General features: G+C 45.3%; 1 long non-coding RNA gene across 1 annotated transcript; it reads right to left on the bottom strand.

Annotated features, from left to right (window-relative positions):
• Nucleotides 1-5426: 5426 nt before the first annotated feature.
• Nucleotides 5427-6250, bottom strand: LOC142818027 (uncharacterized). Its single transcript, XR_012895490.1, has 2 exons — nucleotides 5886-6250; nucleotides 5427-5724 (listed from the first exon to the last, which is right to left on the bottom strand). It is a non-coding gene; the product is annotated as an uncharacterized LOC142818027 (long non-coding RNA).
• Nucleotides 6251-11499: the final 5249 nt, after the last annotated feature.

The following is an 11499-nucleotide window of genomic DNA, read 5'->3' as shown; positions in this document are numbered from 1 at the left end:
TAAATCTCCTCCGAAATTACTCTGTGAAGAGCTGTATTTTGCGAGTAATGTCGACTTCACTGAGCTGTACACTGCCTCGGCTGCACCCAGTCTGGCCACGACCTGCGAGACCTCTCCCGGTAACAACGCAAGCAACCGTTTTGGCAATGTGTCCTGGTGAAATGAATGTTTCTCACAGATCCGTTCATTATTAAAGATGTAAAGACCAATGTCATCGCCTGTTTTGTACAGCTGAAGCAAACTCGTCATTTTTAGGCTCTGTTTGCGGCGGCGCCGTTCCTTCTCTGCGCGCTAATCTCGCCTGCTCTAGCTTGATTTTCTCGAGCTCAATTTCTGCCGGCCGTTGTTCTCGCCTTTCCTGCCTTTCCTTCTCTTCCGCTCTGGCCTTCTTCTCTTCCTTCCTTTTTTTCTTCTCATCACATTTCTTTTCCCAGGCCTCAGTGAGCTCGTCCTCCTCGAAACCCACTTCGCTTATCGCACTACAAATTTCGGGCTTCCTTAACCTGCTATTTATATCTGACCCGAGCTCTGCTGCTAACAGCAACAGATCTTCTTTCTTTGAGCCTCCGATATCCATACCTTCACAAGAGCGAACCAGTACTTCTGCATATGCACCGCACACCAGTGGTGGTCTATTCAGAGCCAATCACCTGATAGAACCCTGTTCTTATCGTCCGGCCAAACGTGATCGCTCAAGCACTCAGCCAACCTTTAGCTGGCGCAGGAAGTGTCTCCCGGAGCCACGTTTACAGGTCCACCGATCCCAGATCTGCGTCTGCCTTCTATTGCTCGTCCTTGTTTCCTGAAGTCGTCCAAAACTTCATGCCGTTAGTGCAACGGTAGTGCCTCCCAGAGCCATGAAGTCTCGCTCCGCCGATCCCTGATCCACAGAACTTGATCTTCCGTCCACAGCTGCTTCCAACCTGGAGCTGGCAAAGGTAGTGTCTCCCAGAGCCACGTTCACAGCACCGCTGATCCCAGATCGTTGGGTCTGCCTTCTGCTGCTCGTGCTTAGTTTTCTGGAGTCGTCCAAACCTGCACTGCGAGACTGCGAGACTTCGTGGCTCCCGGAGGCGCCACCATCGTCATTGCGATGGTGGCGCCTCCGGGAGCCACGAAGTCTCGTTCTGCTGATCCCGGATCCACAGAAGTCGATCTTCCGTCCGCAGTTTTCGGCACGCCATTTCTTGATCCCACCCCTGCCAACCAGTTTTTAGCATTGTGGGATATATTGGATGAGATGACCAAGATAAGGCCGGTGATTAAAGCAGAACTTCCATTCAGGAACCCTGAAAAAGTGATTTATTTACATTTAGAGAAAACGTTTGCTGGTCCTCGTTGATCCAGCGCCCGCCATCTCGGCTTTCTCGTGCCCCTCTCGTCTCTCGTCTCTCATCCCCTTTCGTCCTTTTTACCCCCGTCGTTCCCGTCTTTCTCCCTCTCCCTCGGTACCACAGTCCATTTCACGAAAGGCAGGGGCTGCTCGCAGTAAAAGTAGGAATCAAGGGGTGTGAACCGTCAACACGGAGCCCGACTCCTCCTCAGCTTGAAGGGCACGATTGTTCAGTTCTGTTAAGTCGACCTATTCGCTTCCAAAAACAGCGTCGACTCTTCCGCTTAGCGAAACAGCCGCCGCATTTCGTGGGGCTTAGTTGTGGCGGCAGCGCGCCCGTCTCGCAACACCACGGTCAGCTTCTATTAACAGTCGCTGCATTTGCGGAACCGAGCTGTGGCAACAGCACGCCCGTCTCAAACACGTCACTGGCAGCAGCAGGCGACATTCCCTTCTTCCGAGGACTTCCCTCGAACTAGGGTTCCCAAAATACCGGACGCGAACACAAACCTGTGGACGGGTTGCCGGCACTGTTCGAGCGTTCGCGTTCCCCTATTTCCCAATCTCTACCACTGCGATAATGGGGAGAATGCACGCTAGCGTTATGGCACGGACTATCTGTATAGGAGGCGTGCGAATGCTTCTCACGCATACTGTTCCCTTCGTTCTCAGCGTCTGAACTGCAACGCACGCTTTGTCGATTTCGGTAGTTCTGGTTTCGCCTTCCAACCAATGCATTTTTACACTTTCCTTGCGTTGTGCTATAGTGATTTATTATACGGTGAAATTGAAGCTCGTTTTTGTAAATTTCGCCGAAGAAAACGGGAAGCCTGCTGCCGCAAAAAAACTTCAGAAGACGTACTTCAACGAGACGACCAGCATAATTGGTACGCGAAAAAACAGAAGACTTTGCACTTGCTACTGTAAGTTTCCTGCCATTAAAGACTTTCTTATTATGTGCGGATGCTTAGTTCTTCGGGTATCACCATGTCGTGGACCTAGTTTTTCCCAGCATTGTCAAAAGAGCTTCAAGAAAAAGGGGCTTTCGAACGCGCTAGTCAGAACAGAGAACAATGCGCTTCCGTAAGGCGATGGCAGCGGCCGCAAGTATGATTCCCAAATGGACTTCGCAATCAGTGATTACCGCTAGACCGCCCATTACAGAATCTTAGTGGATAAAGTATGCGCTTATTCTTTCAAAATTAACAGAGACACTTTCTTTTTCCGTTATTTCTTTTTTAATTGTACAAACTGCGCGCGCGAGGACTGTGACAAAATATTTTGTATGCACTGGCCAAATCATCGCGTTACTTGTGTATCCCTATCTCGGCGCCCCGAAAGCGTGAAAAACCTGCGCAAATAATGCGAGTAAATACGATTGTTAGATTTTGCTTCACAAAGCACCAGCGCCTGCCGACACTTTTGACACTCATTAAAAACTCTAGATTTATAATACAGAACGTTCTCACAACGAATTGCTTGCTGGCTTGCAATGTCATTACGCCAATACAAGATTTCAAAAGCAGCAATACATAAGGTGTCGACAGAAAATGAGAACTAGGTATAAAAAGTTAAGGTAGCATTAGGAACGGGTGGTATATACAATGGTGCTTTTGAGTGTGCTTAAAGGAGCACTAACATCAAATTTACTCATGCTAAGATTTTTGCGTCAGCGAGTAGCTATAGACCCCCATAGCAGCAATTCGCGATTTAAAACGCAACTGAACGGTGAATAACTATCAGTTTTATTGATTTATATGACTGGTATTTAGCACTATTCAAACTGGCCGGCAATCCCCCGCCATTTTAGCGCTTGGAGCAACAGCAGTGGTGCTACCTCGTGGTCATCTCCAGGTCACGCCACAGCTGACCACTTCTCCACAGGAAATAGTGACGTCAGGCTCAACTGTTCCGCAAACATTTCATCTGCTAGGCGGACACATTCAGTCATGCCTTGTCACCTGCATTGCAATGGTCACCATACAAAGTGTCCACTCGGGTTCAATACGATAGTCTGGAGCTTGGAATCCCAGTGATTTGCTACGTCGCGAATTAATTTTGCGTCAATCAACCATTTGCAGAAAAGTGATTCCGAAATTGACGCCGTTGCAAGCAGCGCTGCTAGCCACCATAGCGCTGCAGAGGTGCCCAAGGCTGCACGCTTCAGCCATGTTCACTCGTGTGTCTCAGATAGCTATATGGGCGTGTTTTGGCGTGCAAAGCATTCAGGTATACGCAGAGGGGTCAATGCAATATAGCTATCGCGAATGAGCATTAGTGGAGAAACAGAGTAAGTTTACTGCTCGCCAGGTTCTTTTTTGCGCCTCCAGATGGCCCCACCTACGAGCCTGTCACGGTTAACACGATATGGCCACTTTTACTTGGACGCAAAGTACACAGATGAATTGAAATTCAACGATACCTGCGTGTTCCTTTCCTAGAAAAAACATTAGAAAACACCAATAGGCTATTTGATTATTGACACTATAGACCTATTTGAACCTATAGACCTATTAGAACTTATAGAGATATATGGCCAAATAAGCTTAGCGGTCCAAATACCTATAGACATATTTGGACCAATACACAATTATGGACCTATAGGCCTGTTGGCATGTGCTATTTAAAGCAGTCGCCGATGCACTATAGCCATAGAAACATCGAAATATTTAACAACATTTATTCTGGTTTGAGCATCTCGTGCAATTTGAGCATCTGTCCTTTGGTTACATCCGCAATCTTCATGGCAAGGATTTTCCGTAAGGCACGGTGCCGCAGGTATATATCAGGCCCTTTCCAATGTTGCTCTAGATAGTGTTTGAAGAAATTTGGAAGGAAAAAAGAGCAGACCATATACCAACCCCCACACTCAGCCTTGGACTATCCTGTTGCATACCCCAGTTACAAGTTGAGACTCGCAAGAAGAAAGAGAAGTGAAATTACTGCGGAAACATGCGAGGCCTACACTGTACATGAGTAGAAGCCAGTGATCTGCTGAATAGGCATATGTCACCCCTTTTCTTGCTTCTGACTAAACTGTTGCACAAAGAAGGATAGTGTTGAATCAGCTATACCCTAATTGCAACGCACAGCCATTCATGCTTGCATGGTTGTGGTATCTCTTACTACAAAAGCAGATAGGACATGACTCTGGAAAAAGCGTGCACCTCAACTAAATGCACAGAATTGGCACATAACACTGAGTGCTTCATTCTTCAGGCAATTCAAAGCTGGTTCCATGTCTGTTTTTGTACAATTGGACAAAGAGCCCGTAACACTGCGACTAAGAAGTCCCACAGTTTAAAATATTGCGACTGATGCCTCCCGCATGATTATGCTGTTCTTAAGACGGCTCATCAAATGGTTGAAGGTTGCCCTTGAAATTTTCCCTCCGTTTCCTAGGAATACCTGAAATATATTGCGCATAGCAAAACCACACTGTTTATCTCTCACTACTTAAAGATTCACTGCATACAAACCAATCTATCATATACACAATTCATGGCCAACGGTCACAAATGGCACCAAATTATCCTCTTCGGGAGGTTTTTCTTTGCACTCTTACGAAAGACGGCGACGCCAACACAGTCCCGAAGGCGCCACTGCTCTGAACACCGCCGGGAAGGTCACCCGCCATTTGGTAGCGTAGGTTTCTCAGCTCGCGACTGCTTCTGCGCGCAGCTGATAGACGAGCGGACGAGACGGCGGCGAGTTAAACAAGGTTTATGTACAGCATAGATACAGAGGGGTTACAAATTCGGCACTGGAGCCGACAGTTTAGAGACTCGAAGAGCCGTGCTCTCTTCGCTGACACATAGGTCTACTGCTCGCGACGCGCCACAAGGCTTTTTTTATATGCACCGGGAGGATTCTTTGAGTAACCAAATGTCCAACCAGAAGCGCCGCTGGCCGTCAGGTCAGAATCCTCCAATGGGGTCGCCACTTGGGCCGCGTCATTCTCATCGAATCCAGAGCCGCTGCGCGTGGTTGCTTTCAAGGACGGGTGACCTCGCCACGCATTGCGTCAGACTCGCCGGACAGGAAGGCGCCGATTGCTTCGACGGGCTCGTGGGCTGAGGAAGCTCGATGTACGTTTCCGGACAGAAAGGTGCCGCCGCGTGATGACGCCGTTGAGTTGTTCGCGTGAGGCGGGCTCGCGTGCTGTCCTTGACACAGATTGCCTTTTTCAGAGGCATGGACATTCGGTGTGGACTCTCAGGCATAACATCACCTTGCGGCACCATTGTCAGGTGAAGGTGGTACAAGCACTTCATCTAACAATTCATCCCGGCTTTTTTATGGTGTGGTCTGCACTCCGGGACGGACTGTTCCGCACTCTAGAAGTCTCTTGTTCTCTGGTGGTGAGCCAGCCTTTCTAGACCGCTTTTGTTCTGCATAGAAAAGGTCCGTGAAGCTTAAGTTGTGTAGATAGAAGATGACTTTACTCTTGAAGGGAAGTAGGATACCAAAGGCACATTCACTTATGTACAGAATGCTTCCAGCAGATAGAACCATGAAATCGAACCAGTGAGTAAAAAACTTGAAACTACACCTGTTTCGAAAATTTTGCTGCACAACACTTTTTTCAGCATGCCGATGTGGTAGTGATATCTTTTATTTTCTTCCCTGAGCTCCTCCAGTTCATCTTGATTTCCGACACGCAGCAGTTTCATGTTTCTTTTTTTGAAGTGCTCCTCTTGCAGCATCCTGCACATTAGTTTCTTTGCGACCTGCACTTATAAAAACAGTTAGATTGACTAAACTGCTTATTTAATGGAAAGAGACCTTATGATTGCATAGAAAATAACATGCCACATTATTTAAATATTTTAGAGGACATTAGGTTAGCAATTAACAATCTCCTATAAATCAGTAGCTCAAGTGTAGCACTCCTGAGCTCATTTCTGTAGGCTTGGCTGAACGGTGGAACAATTTAAAAACATGCATTTGCCATGCATTGCATACTTGTTCTTTGGAACCATGAGGAGGCAAGCACGGCTTGTAAAAGCGGTGTTTTTCTTATACAGGACCTTGTCTCGAAGGCAGAAGGATTTCAACAAGCGGGACAGATGGCGTGGTATAACTGTGCTTATTAACTTTCTGCCTTTTTTTAGCCTTTCCAGCAATCGCTGGCCTGGAGTCAATCGATACCAGCCCGTTTCATAGGGTACGTCCACAGCATCATCACCAGTGACACTCTAAGCGCTAGATGATCGGGCGAATTTCAGCACCTTCTCGGCATTGTCTGTATTAATGGCTACCAGAAAGCCATCATCACCCTCTCCTTTCCAACTTGCAGATTAAGTGAAAAAGCATGACAATACTAAGAAAACTAGGGAGAACAAAAGGAATTCACTTGAAGTAACGTGTGAGTGCATGGGGAATATGCTGGTAACAGTACACCTTCATCCATAGCCAACCAAGAAGTTTCCGGACATTAACTCGCAGTTTTAATGATGAGAACACATCAACTAGAAAATGTTACATGACAAGAAAAATACAATCAATGATGGATTGTACAAGACAAACACCAGTTTAAACATTTCCCACTATAATGTTGAAAACAAAGAAAAACATTGTGGACTGGCTGACTGTTACGCAAACTTTCTTGAGGCATAACTGCCTTACACTGTTTTCAAATATTTTTCCTATACAAAAAGTAAGCATTACTAAGCACTTATTTTGTGCTTGACTTTGCAGTAACACTATATTGTAACACACAATTAAAGAGCACACATCAGTAGGATAAAGTAGTTGGGGTAAACTTGTGCCGAAGAAAGTATGTGGCAGCTCCAGACAAGTCTCTTTTTTTTTCTAGTTCCACACCTCGTACCATGTTTTTCTTGTGGCCTGGGAAGGTCGCACACAGCTGCTATGGCACTGCTCATGTAGGCATGTGGTACTTGGCATATTGGTACTCCGTCGCTCAAGTATGCCATGAGTAACTGGGAGAATGTAAAAGTTGGTCAGCGCACTTAACTTGAAGGTAGCTTGCATCAATTTTGTCACTAATATTTTATAACGAAGTGTGATAAGCAATAAGGGCAAGAACTCAATTCCCCTGATTAGTCTAAGTCTACCAGCATGGTGTGTGGAAGCAACTATATGCAACAGTGTGTGCAACAATAAAAGAAGATAAACGAAATTTATAAATTGACAAAACTTTGCATATGTCTTCAGAGTTAAGACTTCATTTATTAGGCAAAAAAATGAAAAATCGTCATCTATCGTTAGATTTCTCAGGCTAATAAATCTACAACTGATTACTATGATTAGAGATGTCTTGAAGTATGTGCTATGCGTGTATGCTATGGAAAATCAGCCAGCATTATTATGAACTATTCATTATATGCCCGAGCAAGCACTCATCGTCCAGCACACAACTTAAAAAAGTGGTGGAGTTCCTTCTATTAGGTAGCCGCCCTTCGATGTTTGCTTTGTTGATCGACAACACACGAGTTGAAAGAAACCAAAAAACGCGACAGTAGTCTTGCTACCAACGGTGCGCATAATATCAACTTCAGCTCAAGTAGTTTTCATTGGTAAGCGTACCAAAAGATTGAGTAATACCATTGAAGCCTTTTCCGTAGAGGTGCAAGCAGAAGATACAACGTGTCGTACCTTTGGTCTTTGTTCTGCTCCCTCGCTGCGGCATATCAACGTGTTACCAACGTGTTCCCCACGCACTCAAGTGTTACTTTTGATGCGCAACTATGGCGATAGTACGCCGTGAACCCATCAAAAAACATGATCCTAAAGCAACAGGACTATCGATCTGGTTACATCTTCATCAAGAGGGTTCGAGTATAGGTACCTTTTTTCATTGGCTATCATCACTCGAGCCCGTCTCGCTGTCGCTGTCCGAGGGAGGCGGCGGTATGGGCACTCTCTTGTCACGCTTCTCGTCATCTTCTCCTTGAAGCTGCATGCAGTAGCGAAACATAGATGACAGAACTGTAACGCTCCCAGAGGTACAGATCCCTTACCGTACAGGCACACAACTTGTGCTTTGAAGTAACTACTTTGGACCTCGTCGTGCCAGAAGACTTCGTACCACCTGCTCTCAAAGTCGTCCTTGTGTTTAGGGCTGAAGTTGCGAAAGTCTGTTTTCTCAACAACAGCTCGATGATTATCATCGCGGAATCGTATGTACGCGTACATGATAGCGTGAACTGACATGAGGAAGATACGATCACAAAGTATGATGGCACTTAAGAGAAGACATGCGAGAACAGAACATGCGGTGCATGCGTGATGATGTCGTTAACAATCCGACCGCGACGGCTGCTGCTCAACTTCGTTTTTGTGTTTTTTTTCTGTATGTATATACGTGTTATGCTTCATTTTTGTAAATACCAGTTTTTAAGTTAAATAGATGAAATAATAATTCAATTTCGCATTAGAAGTTTTCTCAACATCACTAAATAACGTTATTTATGGGTCTACTCAAAGGCGGGCCATGCACCAAGTAGCGCCTCTTAACATCTAAGCCACTTGCTAAGTCAAGCCAGGCTAAGTCAATGCGCCAAAGTGTTGTGGCGTTGTGAATTTTGTGTAATTTTTTTTTTGGCTCTCGTATAGTTTATTGTCTTAATCTGTTTCGATCATTTCGACTGCTATGAGTGAGGCTGAAGATTCCGCTGACGCCAGTGAAGCTAGCCCTTCTACCGCTGTCACTGATGCTGCCGACTCCATAGTTACTCCACATTTGATGACGAGACGGAAAATAAGTACGGTGCAACTCTTCACAAGACTTGCAAAGTGAGACTGCTCTTTCCGGCAATGTATCAGAAAATAGGAGTGAGAGCAGAATAGGTCACCACCCCAGCAGAGAAACACACGCTTTTGACACAAGTGGTGAATGCCATGACGATGTTAATGCTGAGAGGGCGAAACAAGGTGACGTAGAAGGATTCTGCAATATGTTCTCTGATTAACGCCTCCCAAACCGCGGTTTGACTGTCAGAGACGCCATGCTCATTTTATTGTTCTGTTCCGCATCTGTCGGTTTGAACTGGATGCATATGAAAAAGTTAGTTTCAGTAATTAACCTTTTTTGGGGGCAAGTATGTTGTGCCCACGCCTCAGTATCTTATCCGTAAGGTGTGGAAGATATGGAAAGTAGACATGCTCACAGACCACATCTACTCTGAGCCTTGTGGAAAAAATGTCCTTAATGAAGAAGCTGCAAAAGAGTACAGCTGCCTATTTTGCAATGCTAACAACACTTCAAGAAATGTGTTCATACTGTGAACATAAAAAATATATGAAGGTTCATTTCTCGTACCCAAAAGTAATAAAGGCCCTTCTAAACTCATAAAAAGGTGCAGGCAGACAGTGTCTCCCAGAATAGCAATGTCCCATTGAAAGACATCATTGATGGAACGCTTTACAAGCACCTGAGGAAGGACGCATCTTGGTGAAACCTCTCCATTACCTTTACACTGATGGTGCTAAAGTATTCAACAGCAGCAAATCCACACTGTGGCCTATATAGGCAGTAACTAATGAACTCCCTGTTGCGATGTGGTGGAGCCATGTCTTACTTTGTGAACTTTATTTTCGAAAGGGCCATCCGAAGATGAAGGCCTTTCTTCAAGTATTTGCCAACGCTATCACAAAGCCAGTAACGGTAAATAGGGAATGTTATGGACAAGTTTTCAAGTGCAGAATACGGGCAATCTGCTGTTGTTTTGATGCTCCTGCAAGGTCTGCTGTGCTTAACATGAAACAATTCAATGGGTACTATGGATGTAGCTACTGCCACCACAAGGGTGCCTTTGATGGTCCTAAGTATAATAAAATGTATCTATTGAGCTTTGCACGCATATCTTACCTGCAAAATATCTTGTAGTCATACTTCATCTTGTTTGAACAGGTAGTGCTCACGAGACAAGGACGAAGAAAAAGAACACAGACAGTGCTTGTCTGTGTTCTTTCTGTTCATCCTCGTCTCTTGTGCGCTGTTTCATGAAGATGAATGCATACGAACTCGCTCAAGTTTGCATTCTTATGTCAAACTTCAACGGACAGCCTGAGTAGTTTTATTATAATCATATGCTCAACAGAGCTGCAGCAAATAGCCTTAGTTGCTTGTTCATTAAACATATTTAATTCATAGTCCTCCTTATATTGCTTGATAGTACTAATTTGCTCTCACTGACAATTTCTTCTGGAATTGCGGCTATGTAACAGTGCTTATTTTTAAGGCATTATTGTAACTGCATAGCCATGTATGTGTTTTTTAGGCACTGTGAAGTACCCAGTCAGTGGAGCACTGCCAACAGCACGAGCAGACAGCACTGTAAGAAAGGACATGCGGTTATTAGTATCTACTGGAGGGGTGTCCCGTGAATTCAGAGGGCACTCTCCTCTTGCCCACCTGAGTAGGTTTGACCTTGTCTGGAGCGTTTCTCCCGACTCTATGCACTGGATCTCGGAAGGAGTTTGTAAGCAGCTGGCAAGGTCTGGTTTGGAGCACCAAGATCTGCTGCATATACTGGGGAGCCCTCTACTCTGTGCGACAGGTGAACCTAAGGCTTCTTGGCATGACACCACCAGAGTGAGTAACAGGACTACCACGTGCTATGAAGGAGAGAGCACTTTGGAAAGCTAGCAAGTGGAAGCGATGGCTGCTATTCTATGCTGTGCCATGCCTGGATGACATTTTGCCTGATATATATCATGAGCATCTGTGTTTGCTTGTGCCTGCTGTTTTTCTTCTACTGAAAGATGCTTTTGTCAAGGAAGATGTCTGCAAAGCTATGGATGGCATTTCAAGTTTTGTTATCCACACTCAGGTGCTCTACAGTGAAGCAGCAATGACGTCTAATGTGCGTTGATTGCTTCACTTTCCAAATTGCGTTCTGGAGCTGGGCCCCTTGTAGTCACACGCAACATTCATTTTTGAGTCGGGCAATGGCTTTTTACTTCGACTCATATCTGATGAAAATGGTGTGCTAAACAGGTTCTTGAGCACTTTGTAATGAAAACTCGAAATGCAAAGCTTCCAAATACACCTCAACTTAGTGAATCTGCACAATTGCTGTGTAAAGAGTTGATGCCACCACCTGCAGGTGCTCCTGAAAACATGGGACCCAGGCTGTTCGAAAAGGGAATACTTTTGGAAACTCTTGAACAAGACGAACAAGTGGCTTGCGTTCAAT

Source organism: Rhipicephalus microplus, chromosome 5 (genome assembly GCF_043290135.1).
Source record: "Rhipicephalus microplus isolate Deutch F79 chromosome 5, USDA_Rmic, whole genome shotgun sequence".
NCBI lineage: Eukaryota > Metazoa > Arthropoda > Arachnida > Ixodida > Ixodidae > Rhipicephalus > Rhipicephalus microplus.
Note: the sequence above shows the minus strand (reverse complement) of the source record. Positions and strands in the feature narration are given on the sequence as shown.